Raw genomic sequence first — 21,176 nt, 5'->3', positions numbered from 1 at the left:
TTGGTGCTGCCAATTTTGAAAATGAGCCCGCACTTGAAATATTTGATGCTGCCAATATTGAAAATGAGCCCGCACTTGACATATTTGGTGCTGCCAAATTTGAAAATGAGCCTGCACTTGACATAAAATGGGCAGCACAAGCATAAAAATGAGCCGCACTTGATATATAAATGAGCCGCACTTGGCTTATAAATGAGCCGCACTTGGCCTATATATATGAGCCTCACTTGATCTAGATTTGTTGTATAACCGATTTCCCTGCTACATATTACAATTGGACCACGCCACTGATTAACCTCCATACGTCACATAACAACTATACAATGATATAGATAATTAAATTAAATAGTATACAATTATAAATATAAAAGTCGTTTACATTACAATTATATGAAAACCTAGCATCCATAATTTAAGATTCAGTACAAGAAAATATCAAAGACGATCACTAGTAATGAAGTTTGCGAACATTTCTCGAACTTCATCTATCTCCTCAAAGGTGAAAGGCCGCTCCCTCGGATTATTGAATACCTTTAAAAGATCAACCATCAAAAAATATATATACACTTTAGTTGTATTATAAATATTGCATCGTACAATAAATTAAGACTTAACTTGTTTATAACAAAAAATAATGAACCGTATAATAATAAAAATGGCTGATTTTGGTCCCAACTTTCACCAATTAACTTAAATGAGTATAATAATACACTTAATTTTATGTTTCACAAACTCATTCTCACCCATTTTGGTGAATTTATGCACATTTAAGCCTCGTTTGATCATTATCGTTCACATTTTGACTAAAATGGCTAATTTCGGTCCCAATTTTCAACTAATGAACTTAAATGAGTATTTTAAAGTCTTTCCATGTTTAATACACTTAGTTTTATGTTTTAAAGACTCATTCTCACCCATTTTGGTGAAGTTATGCACATTTAAGCCTCGTTAGTTCATTATCGGTCACATTTTTACTAAAATGGCTAATTTCGGTCCCAACTTTGAACTAATGAACTTAAATGAGTATTTTAAAAAAATTTCATGTTTTATACACTTAGTTTTATGTATCAAAGACTCATTCTCACCCATTTTGGTAAAATTATGCACATTTAAGCCTCGTTAGTTCATTATCGGTCACATTTTGACTAAAATGGCTAATTTCGATCCCAATTTTCAACTAATGAACTTAAATGAGAATTATAAAGTATTTCCATGTTTAATAAACTTAGTTTTATGTTTGAAAGACTCATTCTCACCTATTTTGGTGAAGTTATGCACATTTAAGCCTCATTAGTTCATTATCGGTCTCATTTTGACTAAAATGGCTAATTTCGGTACATTTAAACCTAGTATACCATTCACTGCAAAAAAATGATTACGGCAGGGAGATCCCATGTCTCCATTCCTTTTTGCTGTTGGCATGGAGTACTTATCTAGATGCTTGCATGAGTTGGCCGAAAAACCGAATTTTAATTACCACCCTAAATGTGAGAAACTTCATCTTACTCATATGATGTTTGCTGACGATTTGTTGTTGTTTTCAAGAGCTGACACAGTTTCAGTTCAAATGTTACTTGATGCATTTACTAAGTTCTCAAGAGCTTCCGGACTAGAAGCAAATCTAGATAAAAGCAATATGTATATTGCTGGATTACATAGTGAAGCTGCCGACTCACTTAGAGCTGTTGCCAATATGACCCCTGGTGAGTTTCCATTTCGACATTTGGGGGTTCCACTATCTACAAGAAAGCTATATTTTAGAGAATGCAAGCCTCTCGTTGAAAAGATTACTGCTAGAATTAGATCATGGGCCTCCAAGAAGCTCTCTTATGCAGGTAGACTACAGTTAGTAAAATCTGTTTTGTTCGGTATTCAAACCTTTTGGGCACAAATATTCTTAATGCCTAAAAAGGTTATGAGAGAGGTTCAAAGGTTGTGCAGGACCTTCTTGTGGTCTGGTGGCTCTGATTTCTCAAGATAAGCTCCTGTATCCTGGGATCACTTGTGCCTACCAAAGGTAGCAGGTGGCTGGAACCTAAAAGAGGTAAACACTTGGAATACTGCTGCAGTTGCTAAACATTTCTGGGCCATATCTTTCAAGCAAGACAAACTATGGGTGAGGTGGCTGCATTCTTACTACATCAAAGGCAACGATCCATGGGTCATGAACATTCCAGCAGGTATTTCATGGTCACTGAGGAAAATATTGGAAAGTAGGAGTATCTTGATTTCTCCTACTATAAGTCAGAGTTATGTACATCATGGCAAGTTCAGCATTGCTACGTTATACAAGCACTTGAGAGGAGATACGCAAAAGGTAAGTTGGAGAAGGATTATATGCAATAATAAAGCGAGTCCTAAGAGTATCTTTATATCTTGGTTAGCTATATTGGCCAGGTTGGCTACTAAAGATAGGTTGTTGCTTTGGAAGGTGCAATCTGATGGGCTTTGTGTTTTGTGTAATAATATGGTTGAAACTGTTCCTCATCTTTTCTTTGAATGTAATTACTCTACTGGAGTTTGGAGACGATGCTTGCAAGTATTGAAATACAGTAGACCAGTGGAGACCTTCCAAAAGGAGATAGGATATATTGCTGCTGCATGCCGAAAGACGAATGTTATCCAACAACTTCATGCTATGTTATTTACTGAGGCTATCTATCAGATTTGGCTCCAAAGAAATCAAAGAGTGTTTGCAGGAAATGAAGTTGATTGTAATGATTTGTTTAAGAGTATAGTTTTCAAGGTTGCTTGTAGATGTCCGGAGGAACTAAGGATTATGCTTTTGTTGTAAGTCTTATGCTTGCATATGAAGAGTTGCTCTCTCAACCCTTCATAGAAGGTGGGGGTGAGTAAACACCGATGCATTTAGCTAAGACATTTTGCCTTCTGGTTTTGGTGTGCTGGAGTCGTGTATAAACTCTTCCTTTGGTTAATATTAAAAAATTATTTGCCAAAAAAAAAGAGATCACTATAAGAAGTAAATTATGAATTTCACAAAAAGATAGTATGCAGAAAACTTCAATATAATGAATCATATATAGTAATGTATGTAGAAAGGGCGCGAACTTGATTGCAGGTGAAGTCAATAAGCTCTCAACATGTTTAACGCCCTCAATTCCACCCTTATCAATCTTCCTCCTGCCACCCAAGAGTCTTTGGGGCTTTACTGCACCTACAAACACAACAGTTTCTTCTTATGCGTCCGCAACAAGGGAAAACTCTCTGAACCTTTCACAAGGAAAAAATAATCAAATAGAGCATCATTTTCTTATGCTACTAACTTCATGATGCCTTTTCAAATACTATGAACGATACTATGCTTTTTCTTATGCTATTAACTTCATAATGCTTTTTCCCATAATATGAGTATTCTAACTTAAGTAATCAATTGTTATCTGATCCAAAAGAGTATTTTAGGCTCAGAGTTTTCATGTAACACTCTCACAAACATCTCACTGGATGTACAAGAAGGTTTATACAAAGCATATTTATTCTTCTAAGCCCTCTGCAGGAGCATATTTACAAGGTAAAACACTCCTGTTGGTTGAAAACTCAAAATTATCAAAAATTGTGAAACAATTGATACAAGATAGCGCATCATAAGTTGGGGTTTTATGATTACACAAATTCAAAAAATATAGTAACCATTAAATCAAGAACATTAGAAGAGTTTACTTACCCCTAAAAGTTCAAAAAATTCACAAAGCTGAAGAATTCCAACGATAAACTACATTTGTTTTAAACAAAAGGGAGTTAGGGTATGGATAATTGAAGCTACATTTTAAATTAATAAATTAAGAACAATTAACCAGCATCACAACAATATAAGATCCAAAAAATGAAACCCCAAATATCAAAACACTAATCAATGAAAACTAAAAAAAATCCAATAAAAAATAGACAAAAAGGGATGAATCAATTACCTTTATGGTTGAAATCTTCAACACTAATGGTGCGATCTTTGACCTAAGGTTGCTCCAACCTACAATTTTAGTCAGAAGAAATTGGGGCAAAACTACAATATGAATTGAAGAACAAGTAATGAAGAACAACGATTCCCTTTAGGCGAGGCGGAAACGTCGCGCAACCCGGCTGCAGGTGGAGAAGCAGTCGGAAAGTGGTGGAGGCGGCGTTTGGCGAATATGTTGTCTGCCTTCGCTACCGCTGGGCTGCGGTGAAGATCTTTACTCTCTACTCTTTCCTCTTTTCTTTTTTCTTTTTTATTAAAGCTGTGTAGTCCTAATAGTGGCAGGTAGATGGTTGGTATTTTTTTGGATTTAACAAAACAATTTACCGACTATAAATTTGGCCGGAGAAATTTTTGGGATTTTATAATTTTAGTTGGGTTTTACCGTCTGAAATGTTAGCCGGGAATTACATAACTTTGGTCAGTAATTTTTTTTGGAAATTGTTTTGTAGTCGGGTTTTTACCTACTTAAAAGTAATCGGTACAATTTAAAAAAATAGTCGTAAAAATACCGACTACATTTTTGTAGTTGGTATTTTATATTTTTACCGATTACTTTAAATATGGTCGGTAATATCAATTTTACCAACTATTATTTTATCGGTCGGTAAAATCAGTCGGAAATTAAGCGTTTTCTTGTAGTGTAAGCAGCGACGGAGAGGTTCGGCGATGATCTATGGCGGTGAAGAAGCGACGACGACGACGACAGAGGAGAGAGAAAACGAAGGTGAAGAGGAAGAGGGAGAAGAATCGGGGAGAGAGAAAACGGAGGCTTGTTCTGATTTTAGAATTTTTTTTTCCCAATATTTTAGAAATCTTATGTGCGGCTTTTGTAAGATGAGCCCGCACTTGAGGTTTAAAGTCCGCACTTGAACTTAAGTGCTGCCAATTTTGAAAATGAGCCCGCACTTGTGAAAATGTATTTTTTCTTTTTTTTCATGCTCTCAAGTGCTGCCAATTTACTAAATGAGCCGCACTTGAAGGGAAGCACATGACGATTTTTCCTCTAGTGAATGTACCAAATTTTATTGCTTTAAATATGGTCTGTGTACCATCAAATAGTTGTAATTAGTTTAATTATAGCTTATCCTCTTTGAAGAAAATGGCGCCTCCCATGGTGAAATTCAAGACGGAGTTTCCAATCCATTTTCAAGACGGACTTTGAAGTTGAAGCTTCAAGATGAAGTTGGGCCATACTAGATCACATTTATATCTTATGCATGTTTTAAGTTATTTATTGTTTTAAATATGTCTTAATTATGCATGAGATTATGGCTTGATTATGTTGCATGATTAAGGATTTTATTTCACTTAAAATCTAACCAACATAGTAAGAGCCTTAAGTTCCAAACTTTAAAATTGAGTTAAAAGGTGCCATGCCAAAATAACACTTACTTGGATAACCTTTACATCAATCTTAGTAATATTTTTCCGCCATAGAGAGGTGTTACTTATTGATCCTAAAGGGGTAAGGTACACAAATTATTGTGAGTACATGTTAGTTTTAGTGAAACTCAACGATATAAGTAAGGAGTCCTTTTATGTCGTGGCAAACGGGATAGGTTTACCTAATAAGTTCTTAGGCGTACCTATCAACCAAGAGTAGTTTCTAGACTATTAGCAAAGGCTTTGCTTACCTAAAATATTTTAGAATTGAGTCTTAATACATAATGTGCTTAATTCTTCAATGATTTAAGGATCTTGGAATCATTTTATTCACACCTGCCGAAACAATAAATTCGAATAAAATGCCAATGACTTGTTTAAATTGCATGATTGCTTTAATTTTCAAGTTATTACTCATGATAAATGTTTAGACTTTGCATGCTTCAATTTATGTTTTAATTATTGTTTATAATTAAATATCTTGCACTGCAGTAAATCCTTTTAGAAAGGTAACAGTAAATTTCATCGATTGGTAGTGAATCCAAGAACGATTCATGGAAACTAGAGAAGTGAGCAATTTAAATGTACGTTTCTTTTAGCGACTTTATGGTTGTTTTCTAGTATCAAAGTCGAATGGAAAACCAATTGGTGCTTGTGAATTCAAAATACAATGTAGGTTTGAAATCATAAAGCATTGAGTTTAAACGCTCAGCTTTACCAATGGTTAACAACCTAATATCTTTGTCCATTTAATTCTCGAATGAGTCTAGTCTCTAGACATTCGAATACATCGATGCTTAGAGAATTTCAGAAGCTTCTGGTAAGAACTTTGTTGGACTAACATTGGACATGTCTAACAAAGTATAAAAGTCAACACTAGAGAAGTCAATTCTTAAGGCTATAAGAAAGATACAAGAAATAGGAAAACAAGGAACAAATGAAAGGAATTTACGATTCCGTTTCTACCTATAAGTTTATGTGTAAAGAGAAGTGTCCTAGCAATCAAACTTCCTTGGTATCATATACTGCTTGAAGTTCTTACTTCGGTAATAACTCAAACAATGGAAGCTAGGCTACACTAATGACCTACAAGTGAAAAATGAAGAATGGCACTGCTACATTAGTTGTAGGGTCATCTAGTTTGTTTTAAGTCATTTCAAGGCTGGAACTTAATGGCTATTTTGTTCCATAATCAGCATACCTAAATTTCTGTTTTCAAACAAAAAAAGACTCACATTCAAGAAGAACAAAAACAATGTTTATTTGTTTATTTGAATGAAATGGTAATTTACGGGTTGAGTCAATATGCTTGATTAAAACAAACAACTCTTTAACAATAAGAACTTTACTAGGTTCAAATCAACCCCTTGATTTGAGTTTCACTTATCTTTGGCATTGTTAATTAGTCCATATCAACAAGTTAACATTCTAAAGCTCTATTTTAATGGACTTTTGAAAGTTGATTGATTTCTAGATCATTCAAGACAAGCTAGTCTTACTTGTTGAAAGTAACAAAAGATATGAACTATTGTTAGAACACCTAGACAATAGAGTTCAAAGCTAAAGAAAGATTTTATGACTTTATTATTTCACATGGATTTGAGTGAATATAGGTTTATTTACTCAAATGTGATATAAGTTTGAATCTGTTTGGCTAGTTCAAATATTCAGAAGTATAAAATCCACATGGAAAGAAATCATAAAGATCTAGGTTAGATCATGACGATGATTACTTTCAGACCAAAAATGATCATCAATGATTGTGTGTTGTAATTTCACAATCTAGCTCCATAAGATATGGCATATCTATGTTGGAATGATCGAAGTCAATTAGTACTTAATTCGATCAATGATGAATCATAAAGATTTTTCCTATAATTTCTAAAACAAAATGCTCAACTACCACCAAACTAAACCAAATTCGTCGAAGCTATTGAAAAGTAATTTCAGAATATCTTTTCAATAATATATAATATATCTAAAGAGTCGCTAAACTCAGTGGGAGCTTAGTGTTTGTTATTCAACAAACTAAGGCCCAAGAATAGATATATGTTTCATTGTGATTTATTCAAAAGAGACACAAAGGTATTGTTTCTGACACGAATTTTTGAGAACATAATGTTTGTTTGCTCGAAATAATGTCCTTTTGGAGATTCGTTTCCAAAATGACAAGTGGAAGAAAATAGACCTCGAAAGTCTTCGAGGCGAACAACAAACATAAACGGACATTCCGGAGGCTTTTCGAAGTTCTTCAGAAAATCTGAACACTTATTCTTTAAGGACTTTAGAAGTGGCTTCAAAGAATAGACATCTCTTAGAAGACTTTACAAGTGCTTCAAGGAGAACAGAATATTCAAAAGACTTTCAAATGGCTGTTGATATTCTATTGTTTGATGTTCTATACCCAAGTAGGCATAGAGTTCAAATCGCTGAAACTATAAAATTCTTCTATTAGATAGTGAAGAAACATGGAGTTCAGGTCACTGAAACTATGCGATTCTTGTTAGGTTATGATACATATGAATAAACATAAATCATGCGGAAAAACCATAAAGCCAGGAAACATATTATTAACACATAATCATATAGCATAATTCAGATGCATACACTTTGTAGCGTGCCCTCCCTAGCTGCGCCCGAACCGAACAAGAACAAGTCTTTAGGACTCCAAGGGTCGTCCCTCCGTAGATAGTCCACAGCACGTCCGGATCCGCCTTAAGCTTGACCAACTAGAATCACCCTTAAGGTTATTAGGATTTTCGGCTATTTGGGTTGCAAGTGTTTGGCTGATTTTGCTTAAAAATCTTACCTTTTAATACTTCAATTGTATCTATAAATTGTGACCCTAGGCACCTATTTATAGAGATATGGAAAAGGATTTGTAATCCTACTAGGATATGGATTTATTAATTAGAATCCTATTAGAACTCCAAATAATAAATTTAATGTCTTAGGATTAGGATTTAATCAATGCACGAAATCCAATCGGATTAGGATTCGTTACGAACACGAGTGTCGCACGACCACGAGGGACGCACGCACCCGCGCAGGCCTTGCGGCCAACACGAGTGGGCGCTGCCTCGCAGCCCACGAGCACACGCTCAGCGCGCGCGCCTACGGCCTTGCTGGGCCTGGCCTTGCGCTGGGCCTGGCGAGGTTGTGGCCTTCGTGTTGGGCGCTTGGCTTGCTGGGCGCGGGCCTAGATTCGTGCTGGGCTTTCGACTAGCAAGCCTCGTCCAATGCTAATTCGTACGATGCGCTTCCGATTAAATTCCCGATTCCGGAATTCATTTCCGATACGAACAATATTTAATATTTCCGATTCCGGAATTAATTTCCGTTTCGAACTAATATTTAATATTTCCGTTTCCAGAATTATTTTCCGATTCCGGCAATATTTCCGATTCCAGTAATATTTCCGATTCCGGTAATATTTCCATTTCCAATAATATTTTCCGATACGTACCATGTTTCCGTTTCCGGCAACATCTACGACTTGGATAATATTTATATTTCCGATACGATCCATATTTCCGTTTCCGGCAATATCATCGTTTCCTGGGTATTCATTTCTTGCTTGTGACGATCTCAGCTCCCACTGAAACCAAGATCCGTCGATTCCGAATATCCATAGATGGAGTATTTAATGCCATTAAATACTTGATCCGTTTCCGTACTATTTGTGTGACCCTACGGGTTCAGTCAAGAGTAAGCTGTGGATTAATATCATTAATTCCACTTGAACTGAAGCGGCCTCTAGCTAGGCATTCAGCTCACTTGATCTCACTGAATTATTAACTTGTTAATTAATAATCAACCGCATTTATTAGACTTAACATTAAATGCATACTTGGACCAAGGGCATTATTTCCTTCAGTCTCCCACTTGTCCTTAGGGACAAGTGTGCATTTCCTAATTCCTTCGTCTCTCGATGCTTGCTTTTGAACATAAGGTAAGAGTTGTCATCCTTATTATGTCAATAGGTGTTTCTCGGTTTCAGAGTTCAACTGATCAAATAAAATAGATAATCATAGCCTATGATTCATCTGAGCAGGGCCATGCATTTAACAGTTTCGAGCTCTCCGAGTGGCCTTGTACAACTTTCAGCATCTCATCCCGATTTATGGGAGGACAATCCCAATCTTGCAATCTTGAGATTAGACTTCGTTTGATAGGTGATAATTACCTGAGCGTTGCCTTTATAGCCTCCTTTTACGGTGCGACGGTTGGTCAACGTCAAAGTAACCAATTCTCAAACAAGTAATCTCAAATCACTCAGGTATTGAGGATTTAGTGTCTAATAATTTTAATGAAATTTACTTATGACAGATTTTCATCTCTTACAGTAAAGTTTCATAGGTCTGTCCGATACTAGTCTTCCCAAAGTAAGTATCTATGCAAATGATTACGACATTGCCATGCCCACATAGTTCAAGAAACCGAATTACTAGTCATCTTGCATTCCAGTCGTCTAACGTTTTGTATGCGTCCATTTTATAGAAAACTCCGACCAGGGACCATTTTCAACCTTTGACATTCAAGTTCACTTGATAGACATTTGTTAGTCACAGGACTGGTCCTGACAGTCTATCTTGAATATATCATCAAATTGAAGGGACTCATCATTTAATAAACCACAAATTAAATGGAAAAATAAATTCTATTCATTTATGTGAATGATTAACCAATAATGTTTTACAAAGAATTAAACTCTAAAACTTTAAAACATTAAACAAGGACATCAAAGCCATTCTCCAATATGCTTGATTCCCATAGCTGCAGTGTGTGAGTTGTGCTTCGCCTGCGGCAGAGGTTTAATCAATGGATCTAAGATGTTGTCATCAGTTCCAATCTTGCTTATCTCGACTTCTTTTCTTTCAACGAACTCTCGTAGAAGGTGAAATATGTTAGGTTATGATACATATGACAATTCATAAATCATGCGGAAAAACCATAAAGCCAGGAAAGCAGATTATTTACACATAATCATTTAGCATAGTTTAGATGCATACACTTTGTTGCGTGCCTTCCTTAGCTGCGCCCGAACCGAACAAAAACAAGTCTTTAGGACTCCAAATGTCGTCCCTCCGTAGATAGTCCACAGCACGTCCGGATCCGCCTTAAGCTTGACCAACTAGAATCGCCCTTAAGGTACTTAGAATTTTCGGCTAATGTAGGCAATTATATGACTGAATTTTTGCTCTCAAAAATCACTTTGAATACTTGAATCGTCTGTACAAATAATGACCCTAGGCCCTTATTTATAGAGGTATGGAAAAGGAATTGTAATCCTACTAGGATGTGGATTTGTTAATTAGAACTTTATTAGGACTCTAAATAATAAAGCAAATCTAATAGGATTAGGATTATAATCTTCGCACGAATCCTAATAGGATTAGGATTTCCCGCACACGCATCGTACAAGCCGTGCACCCGCGCAGGCCTTGCGGCCCACGACAAGCGCACAACCCATGTGCGGTGCTGCGCGCGCGCGCACCCTTGGCTGGGCCTGGCCTTGCGCTAGGCCTGGTCGAGGCGTGCGTTGCTGCGTGCGGCTTGCTGGGCGATGGCCTGGCTTCGTGCTGGGCCTTCATCTAGCGGTCCTCGTCCGATGCTAATTCGTACGATACGCTTCCGATTAAATTCCCGTTTCCGGAATTCATTTCCGATACGAACAACATTTAATATTTCCGATTCCGGAATTAATTTCCGTTTCGAACAAATATTTAATATTTCCGTTTCCGGAATTATTTTCCGATTCCGATAATATTTCCGATTCTGACAATATTTCCGTTTCCGGCAATATTTCCGATTCCGGCAAAATTTCCATTTCCGATAATATTTTCCGATACGTACCATGTTTCCGTTTCCGGCAACATCTACGACTTGGATAATATTTATATTTCCGATACGATCCATATTTCCGTTTCCGGCAATATCATCGTTTCCGGAGTATTCATTTCTTGCCTGTGACGATCTCAGCTCCCACTGAAACCAAGATCCGTCGATTCCGAATATCCATAGATGGAGTATTTAATGCCATTAAATACTTGATCCGTTTACGTACTATTTGTGTGACCCTACGGGTTCAGTCAAAAGTAAGCTGTGGATTAATACCATTAATTCCACTTGAACTGAAGCGACCTCTAGCTAGGCATTCAGCTCACTTGATCTCACTGAATTATTAACTTGTTAATTAATACTGAACCGCATTTATTAGACTTAAAATAGAATGCATACTTGGACCAAGGGCATTATTTCCTTCAGTCTCCCACTTGTCCTTAGGGACAAGTGTGCATTTCCTAATTCCTTTGTCGCTCGATGCTTGCTCTCGAACATAAGGTAAGAGTTGTCATCCTTATTATGTCCATAGGTGTTCCTCGGTTTCAGAGTTCAATTGATCAAATAAACAGATAATCATAGCCTATGATTCATCCGAGCACGGCCATGCATTTCACAGTTTCTAGCTCTCCGATTGGCCTTGTAAAACTTTTAAGCATCTCATCCCGATTTATGGGAGGACAATCCCAATCTTGCGATCTTGAGATTAGACTTCGTTTGATAGGTGATTACCTGAGCGTTGCCTTTATAGCCTCCTTTTATGGTGCGACGGTTGGTCAACGTCAAAGCAACCAGTTCTCAAACAAGTAATCTCAAATCACTCAGGTATTGAGGATTTAGTGTCTAATAATTTTAATGAAATTTACTTATGACAGATTTTCATCTCTTACAGTAAAGTTTCATAGGTCTTGTCCGATACTAGTCTTCCCAAAGTAAGTATCTATGCAAATGATTATGACATTGCCATGTCCACATAGTTCAAGAAACAGAACTACTAGTCATCTTGCATTCTAATCGTCTAACGTTTTCTATGCGTCCAATTTTATAGAAAACTCCGACTAGGGACCATTTTCAACCTTTGACATTCAAGTTCACTTGATAGACATTTCTTAGTCACAGGTCTGGTCCTGACAGTCTATCTTGAATATATCGTCAAATTGAAGGGACTCATCATTTAATAAATCACAAATTAAATGGAAAAATGAATTCTTTTCATTTATTGTGAATGATTAACCAATAATGTTTTACAAAGATTTAAACTCTAAAACTTTAAAACATTAAACAGGGATATCAAAGCCATTCTCCAATATGCTTGATTCCCATAGCTGCAGTGTGCGAGTTGTGCTTCGCCTGCGGCAGAGGTTTAGTCAATGGATCTGATATGTTGTCATCAGTTCCAATCTTGTTTATCTCGACTTCTTTTCTTTCAACGAACTCTCGTAGAAGGTGAAATCTACGAAGTACATGCTTGACTCTCTGGTGGTGTCTAGGCTCCTTTGCCTGTGCAATAGCTCCGTTATTATCACAATACAGGGCTATTGGTCCTTTTATGGAGGGGGCTACACCAAGTTCACCTATGAACTTCCTTAGCCATATAGCTTCCTTTGCTGCTTCATGTGCAGCAATGTACTCCGCTTCAGTTGTAGAATCCGCAATGGTGATTTGCTTAGCACTTTTCCAGCTTACTGCACCTCCGTTGAGGCAGAAGACAAACCCAGACTGTGATCTGAAATCATCTTTGTCGGTTTGGAAACTTGCGTCCGTATAGCCTTTAACAATTAATTCATCATCTCCACCATAGACCAGGAAGTCATCTTTGTGCCTTTTCAGGTACTTCAGAATATTCTTGGCAGCAGTCCAATGCGCCTCTCCTGGGTCTGACTGGTATCTGCTCGTAGCACTGAGTGTGTACGCAACATCCGGGCGTGTACATATCATAGCATACATTATTGAACCAATCAATGATGCATATGGAATCCCATTCATTCGTCTATGCTCATCAAGTGTTTTTGGGCATTGAGTCTTGCTTAGAGTTATTCCATGAGACATGGGTAGGTAGCCTCGCTTCGAGTCTGCCATCTTGAACCTATCAAGCACCTTATTGATATAAGTGCTTTGACTAAGTCCAATCATCTTTTTAGATCTATCTCTGTAAATCTTGATGCCCAATATGTACTGTGCTTCTCCTAGATCTTTCATCGAAAAACATTTCCCAAGCCAAATCTTGACAGAGTTCAACATAGGAATGTCATTTCCGATAAGTAATATGTCGTCGACATATAATACTAGGAAAGCAATTTTGCTCCCACTGACCTTCTTGTATACACAAGATTCGTCTGCGTTTTTGATGAAACCAAAGTCACTGACTGCTTCATCAAAACGTATATTCCAGCTCCTGGATGCCTGCTTCAATCCGTAGATTGACTTCTTTAGCTTGCATACCTTTTTAGCATTCTTTGGATCCTCAAAACCTTCAGGCTGTGTCATAAACACAGTTTCTGTTAAAACGCCGTTTTAAGAAAGCAGTTTTGACATCCATCTGCCATATTTCGTAATCGTAATATGCAGCGATTGCTAACATTATCCGAATAGACTTTAGCATTGCAACTGGTGAAAAGGTTTCATCGTAATCCACACCATGGACTTGCCTGTAACCTTTTGCAACCAATCTAGCTTTGAAAACTTCAAGTTTCCCATCCTTGTCCTTTTTCAGTTTGAAAACCCATTTGCTTCCAATGGCTTGGTAGCCATCTGGCAAATCGACCAAATCCCATTCTTGGTTTTCAGACATGGAGTCTAATTCAGATTGCATGGCTTCTTGCCATTGCTTGGAGCTAGGGCTCGTCATAGCTTGTTTGTAAGTCGCAGGTTCATCACTTTCAAGTAATAGAACGTCATAGCTCTCGTTTGTCAAAATACCTAAGTACCTTTCCGGTTGAGATCTATATCTTTGCGATCTACGCGGGGTAACATTTCTAGATTGACCATGATTCTCACCAGATTCTTCTAAAGATCTCTGAGTTTCATCCTGAATGTCATCTTGAGCATTCTCTAGAGTTTGTTGTTCGACTCGAATTTCTTCGAGGTCTACTTTTCTCCCACTTGTCATTTTGGAAATGTGATCTTTCTCCAAAAAGACACCATCTCGAGCAACAAACACCTTGTTCTCAGATGTATTGTAGAAGTAATACCCCTTTGTTTCCTTTGGATAGCCCACAAGGATACATTTGTCAGATTTTGGATGAAGTTTGTCTGAAATTAATCGTTTGACGTATACTTCACATCCCCAAATCTTAAGAAAATACACATTTGGAGGCTTTCCAAATCATAACTCATATGGAGTCTTTTCGACAGCTTTAGACGGAGCTCTATTTATAGTGAGTGCAGCTCTATTTAGTGCATGTCCCCAAAATTCTAATGGAAGTTTGGCCTAACACATCATTGACCTGACCATGTCTAGCAAGGTTCTGTTCCTCCGTTCTGACACACCGTTCCATTGTGGTGTTCCAGGAGGAGTCAATTCTGATAGAATTCCACATTCTTTCAGATGGTCATCAAATTCATAGTTTAGATATTCACCGCCTCTGTCAGACCGCAGCGCCTTAATCTTCTTGCCTAATTGATTCTCTACTTCACTCTGAAATTCCTTGAATTCGTCAAAGGATTCAGACTTATGCTTCATTAGGTAGACATAACCATATATACTGAAGTCATCAGCGAAAGTGATAAAGTAGCTGAAACCACCTCTAACATTTGTACTCATTGGTCCACATACATCTGTATGGATTAGACCCAATAGTTCATTTGCTCTTTCTCCAACTTTAGAGAAAGGTTGCTTTGTCATTTTGCCAAGTAAACATGATTCGCATTTACCATAATCCTCTAAGTCAAATGGTTCTAGAATTCCTTCCTTTTGAAGTCTTTCTAAGCGTTTCAAGTTTATATGGCCTAATCGACAATGCCACAGATAGGTGAGATCTGAATCATCCTTTTTGGCCTTTTTGGTATTTATGTTATATACTTGTTTGTCGTGATCTAATAAATAAAGTCCATTGACTAATCTAGCAGATCCATAAAACATCTCTTTAAAATAAAACGAACAACTATTGTCTTTTATTAAAAAGGAAAATCCCTTAGCATCTAAGCAAGAAACTGAAATGATGTTTTTAGTAAGACTTGGAACATGGAAACACTCTTCCGGTTCCAAAACTAGCCCGGAGGGCAACGACAAATAATAAGTTCCTACAGCTAATGCAGCAATCCGTGCTCCATTTCCCACTCGTAGGTCAACTTCACCCTTGCTTAACTTTCTACTTCTTCTTAGTCCATGTGGATTGGAACATAAGTGTGAGCCACAACCTGTATCTAATACCCAAGTAGTTGAATTAGCAAGTATACAGTCTATAACGAAAATACCTGAAGATGGAACAACTGTTCCGTTCTTCTGATCTTCCTTTAGCTTCAAGCAATCTCTCTTCCAATGCCCCTTCTTCTTGTAGTAGAAGCATTCGGATTCAGAAGTGGGTTGACTGACCTTCCTCTTTACAGATTTGGCGCCAGTTTGCTTAGTTGGGCTGGCCTTGTTGCCACCTTTCTTAGCATTCCTCTTCTTTCCAGATTTCTTGAACTTGCCCCCACGCACCATAAGCACATCCTGCTTATCACTTTTGAGCGTCTTTTCAGCGGTCTTCAGCATACCGTGAAGCTCAGTGAGCGTTTCGTCCAGACTATTCATACTGTAGTTCAGTTTGAACTGATCATACCCGCTATGAAGAGAATGGAGGATGGTGTCTATAGCCATTTCCTGAGAAAATTGCTGATCCAGCCGACTCATATTCTCAATGAGTCCAATCATTTTGAGAACATGTGGACTTACGGGCTCGCCTTTCTTAAGCTTGGTCTCAAGAATTTGCCTATGAGTCTCGAATCTTTCGACTCGAGCCAGATCTTGGAACATGTTCTTCAACTCACTGATGATTGTGAAAGCATCTGAGTTGATGAACGTTTTCTGCAGATCTGCACTCATGGTGGCGAGCGCGCATTAGACATTTCACATCCTTGTTGGCATCAATCCAACGATTGAGGGCTGCCTGAGTGACCCCGTCGCCTGCGGCTTCGGGCATCGCCTCTTCTAGGACATACTCCTTTCCTTCCTGCATAAGAACTATTTGCAAGTTCCTTTGCCAGTCAAGGAAGTTTTTCCCGCTCAACTTCTCCTTTTCGAGAATTGATCGGATGTTGAATGAATTGTTGTTTGCCATATTTAAAACTACAATTGAAAAGAATAAACAAATAAATAGCCATTCACAGTTTCTCTTAATAAACTTAAATTCTAGCATACATGCATAATTCAATTTCATTAAGCATTTTATTCAAGTTATGTGTTCCGGCAGGTGTGAATAAAATGATTCCAAGATCCTAAAACCATTGAAGAATTAAGCACATTATGTATTTTGACTCAATTCTAAAACATTTTAGGTAAGTAAAAGCCTTTTGCTAATAGTCTAGAAACTACTCTTGGTTGATAGGTACGTCTAAGAACTTATTAGGTAAACCTATCGATTTTGCCACGACATAAAATGACTCCTTACTTATATCGTTGAGTTTCACCAAAACTAACATGTACTCACAATTATTTGTGTACCTTACCCCTTTAGTATCGATAAGTAACACCTCGCTATGGCAGAAACCTATTACTAAGATCGATGTAAAGGATATCCAAGTAAGTGTTATTTTGGCATGGCACCTTTTAACTCAATTTTTAAGTTTGGAACTTAAGGTTCTTACTATGTTGGTTAGATTTTAAGTGAACTAAAATCCTTAATCATGCAACATAATCAAGCCACAATCTCATGCATAATTAAAACATATTTAAAGCAAGAAATAACTTAAAGCATGCATAAGATAAATGTGATCTAGTATGGCCCGACTTCATCTTGAAGCTTCAACTTCAAAGTCCGTCTTGAAAATGGAAACTTCGTCTTGAATTTCACCGTGGGAGGCGCCATTTTCTTCAAATAGGATAAGCTATAATTAAACTAATTACAACTATTTGATGGTACACAGACCATATTTAAAGCAATAAAATTTGGTACATTTGACCAATATTACATTAAAATTAATGGTACACAGACCATATTTTCTATCCTATTTGGGCCATACTAGTCACTTTCCATAACCTGCAAAACAGTACATATACAATATATACCATTCATCCATTCATTATCATAAATGGCCCACATAGTTGGTTAGTAGAACACATTATGCATCACATAAATATTTGCAGCAATTAATCAAGGCTACCAATAATCTACCAATTATTCAATCCTTATTAATTCTAATCAAGTTGTTTTAACCTTAAAGGAATGTAGACCTAATCAAGAGTTTATGACTAAAACGCTCCCACTTAAACCAATAAATTTACATGATTTACTAATTTTAAACATAAAATTGTATTTCCTAGTCTAACCGGAAACATACCAATTTAATTAAAATTTAAAGCTCATATAAATTTATAATTGAATCCTTTTAATTTATTTTCAGTAGAGTTAAATAAATGAATTTAAATTCATTCAAGGTTTTAATTTTATTAAAATAATTAGTATAAATAGAAATTTATAATAATTAGATTATTCAAAATTAAATTCCGAGAAAATAATTTAAATTACGAATTTTAAAGTTAATTAAAATCGTTTCCGAACTGAAAATTAAAAATTATATTCAAAAGGCATCAATCGTAACAAGACGAGGCACTTGGGCTTGCGCCCAAGCCCCATCGAGTCATGAGGCAGCAGCGCCCCATCGACTGATCGCTCGGCAACGCACGAGCAGGCCACACGCATCGCAGCCAGCCCAGGCCACGCTGCGCACAGCCCGCCTAGCTTCAACGCGTCTGGTCTCTTCGCTGGGCGAGGCAGTGCGCGCTGTGGCGCAGCACGCTCGCTGCCCACACGCGACTGCTCGCCTGGCTCATGCCTTTGTAATAGCTTGCCTAAATCAGCTATTGATTTTGGTGTCCACTCGAACAATTATTATTAAATTAGTATAATTATTGTTATAACTAGTATTTAACTTTAAATTATAATGGACTTTTAGGTTTTCCTATATACGTAATTATAAGAGTAAGTAGTTGTGGGATTATGATTGGGCATGTAGTGTTGGTGTTAGATTTTAAGTGAACTAAAATCCTTAATCATGCAACATAATCAAGCCACAATCTCATGCATTATTAAGACATATTTAAAGCAAGAAATAACTTAAAGCATGCATCAGATAAATGTGATCTAGTATGGCCCGACTTCATCTTGAAGCTTCAACTTCAAAGTCCTTCTTGAAAATGGAAACTTCGTCTTGAATTTCACCGTGGGAGGCGCCATTTTCTTCAAATAGGATAAGCTATAATTAAACTAATTACAACTATTTGATGGTACGCATACCATATTTAAATTGAAAAATAAATTTGGTGCATTAGATCAATTACATTCAAATTAATGGTACGCAGACCATATTTTCTATCCTATTTGTGCCATACTAGTCACTTCATAACCTGCAAAACAGTACATATAAAATATATACCATTCATCCATTCATTATCATGAATGGCCCACATAGCTGGTTAGTAAAAACACGTTGTATGCATCACATAAATATTGCAGCAATTAATCAAGGGCACCAATAATCTACCAATTATTCCGTCCTTATTAATTCTAATCAACTTGTTTAACCTTAAAGGATTTGTAGACCTAATCAAGAGTTTATGACTAAAAGGCTCCCACTTAAACCAATAAATTCATATGCTTTACTAATTTTAAACATAAAAATGTATTTCTAGTCTAACCGGAAACATACAATTTTAATTAAAATTTAAAGCTCATATAAATTTATAATTGAATCCACTTAATTTATTCTTAGTTAAATTTAAACGAATATAAATTAATTCAAGGTTTAATTTTAGTAAAATAATTAGTATAAATAAAATTTATAATAATTAAATTATTCAAAATTAAATTCCGAGAAAAAATTAAATTTCGAATTTTAAATTTAATTAAAATCGTTTTCCAACTGAAAATCAAAATTAAATTGAAAGCGCATCAATCGGGTCAAGACGAGGCCATGGGCTTACGCCCATGCCCCGTCGAGTCCACGAGGCAGCATCGCCCCTCACGAGTGATCGCACAGCAAGGCACGAGCAGCAGCCACGCGCAAACGCAGCAAGCCAAGCCACGCTTGCGCGCAGCATTGCTCGCTGGCTTCGTAGCGCAGCAGCTGCTTGGCGAGGCTAGGCGAGGCAGCGCTCGCTTCTCCGAGGCATCCCTCGCTGCCCGCACGCGCGTCTGCCTTACTCGCTTGCATTGCTTCTTCGCCCATCCGCCCATTCCTCATCCCAGCACTCGACGCAAGGCAGGGCCACTGCCTTGTGCTCGCGTGCCACTCGTCTTGCTTGCTGCATTCGTACCGCATGGGCGATGAGCTCCCTTGCTCGTCATCGCATGCCCGCACTATACAACACCCCTTAAGGGTAACACGTAACGTCCATTGCTTTGTGCGTGCAAGTTTTATGATCGAATTTCATAAAAATTAAAACTTTTATTTCAAAATGAATGACAAATTAATAAATCATATTAATTTCATAATTTTAGGGAGAAAAATCGAAATTTATTAATCAATTAATTTCCGATTAACATGGATTCAAATCTAGGTCAAAAAAAAATTAAAATTTAACATAAATTAACAATTTTTATGGTGGTTTTTAGTCATGGGTACCTAATTAAATTATTAATTAATTATGAAAATCAAATCAATTCTAAATTATTCGAATTTCAACAAATTAATCATAATTACAAATTAGGTTATAAAATTAACAAGCATAGGCATTCAAACTTGTTAAACATATACTGTAGGTCAATCAAAGATTCAAGATTTATCAACAAGAATCGCAAATATTCAATTTAACATCTTAAATTTACAAACTTTTGCGTTCGAAAAACTAAAACCTTCGAAAAGTCATATTTAGGCTTCGAATTTGGGAATTCTGGGTTTCGGCGAAAATTTTATAATGCCTTTTACATGCGGAATTGACACAAAAATCACTCGATTTGGTTGAGTAACAAATATTCTGCCGAAAAACTGCGTACATATAATTAAATAAACGCAATTTGCAATTAATTAACCATTACGAAAATAAATCACCCCTTTTAATTCCTTGCAAATTTGTGAAATTTAACCATGTTTATGAAATTTAGATTATGAAAATAATAAGAGGCTCGTGATACCACTGTTAGGTTATGATACATATGAATAAACATAAATCATGCGGAAAAACCATAAAGCCAGGAAACATATTATTAACACATAATCATATAGCATAATTCAGATGCATAAACTTTGTAGCGTGCCCTCCCTAGCTGCGCCCGAACCGAACAAGAACAAGTCTTTAGGACTCCAAGTGTCGTCCCTCCGTAGATAGTCCACAGCACGTCCAGATTCGCCTTAAGCTTGACCAACTAGAATCGCCCTTAAGGTTATTAGGATTTTCTGCTATTTGGATAGCAAGTGTTTGGCTGATTTTGCTTAAAAATCTTACCTTTTAATACTTCAATTGTATCTATAAATTGTGACCCTAGGCACCTATTTATAGAGAGATGGAAAAGGATTTGTAATCCTACTAGGATATAAATTTATTAATTAGAATCCTATTCGAACTCTAAAAAATAAATTTAATCTGTTAGGATTAGGATTTAATCAATGCACGAATTCCAATAGGATTAGGATTCGTTACGAACACGAGTGTCGCACGACCACGAGGGACGCAAGTGAAGGAAATAATGCCCTTGGTCCAAGTATGCATTCTATGTTAAGTCTAATAAATGCGGTTCAGTATTAATTAACAAGTTAATAATTCAGTGAGATCAAGTGAGCTGAATGCCTAGCTAGAGGCCGCTTCAGTTCAAGTGGAATTAATGATATTAATCCACAGCTT

At 36.8% G+C, this 21,176-nt stretch overlaps 1 long non-coding RNA gene across 1 annotated transcript; it reads right to left on the bottom strand.

The window, feature by feature from the left end:
* Positions 1-329: 329 nt before the first annotated feature.
* On the bottom strand, positions 330-4,285 carry LOC130466849 (uncharacterized). Its single transcript, XR_008926992.1, has 4 exons — positions 3,927-4,285; positions 3,683-3,730; positions 3,070-3,175; positions 330-531 (listed from the first exon to the last, which is right to left on the bottom strand). It is a non-coding gene; the product is annotated as an uncharacterized lncRNA (long non-coding RNA).
* Between the last annotated feature and the right edge of the window lie 16,891 nt (positions 4,286-21,176).

Source organism: Spinacia oleracea, chromosome 2 (genome assembly GCF_020520425.1).
Source record: "Spinacia oleracea cultivar Varoflay chromosome 2, BTI_SOV_V1, whole genome shotgun sequence".
Classification (NCBI taxonomy): Eukaryota; Viridiplantae; Streptophyta; class Magnoliopsida; order Caryophyllales; family Amaranthaceae; genus Spinacia; species Spinacia oleracea.
Note: the sequence above shows the minus strand (reverse complement) of the source record. Positions and strands in the feature narration are given on the sequence as shown.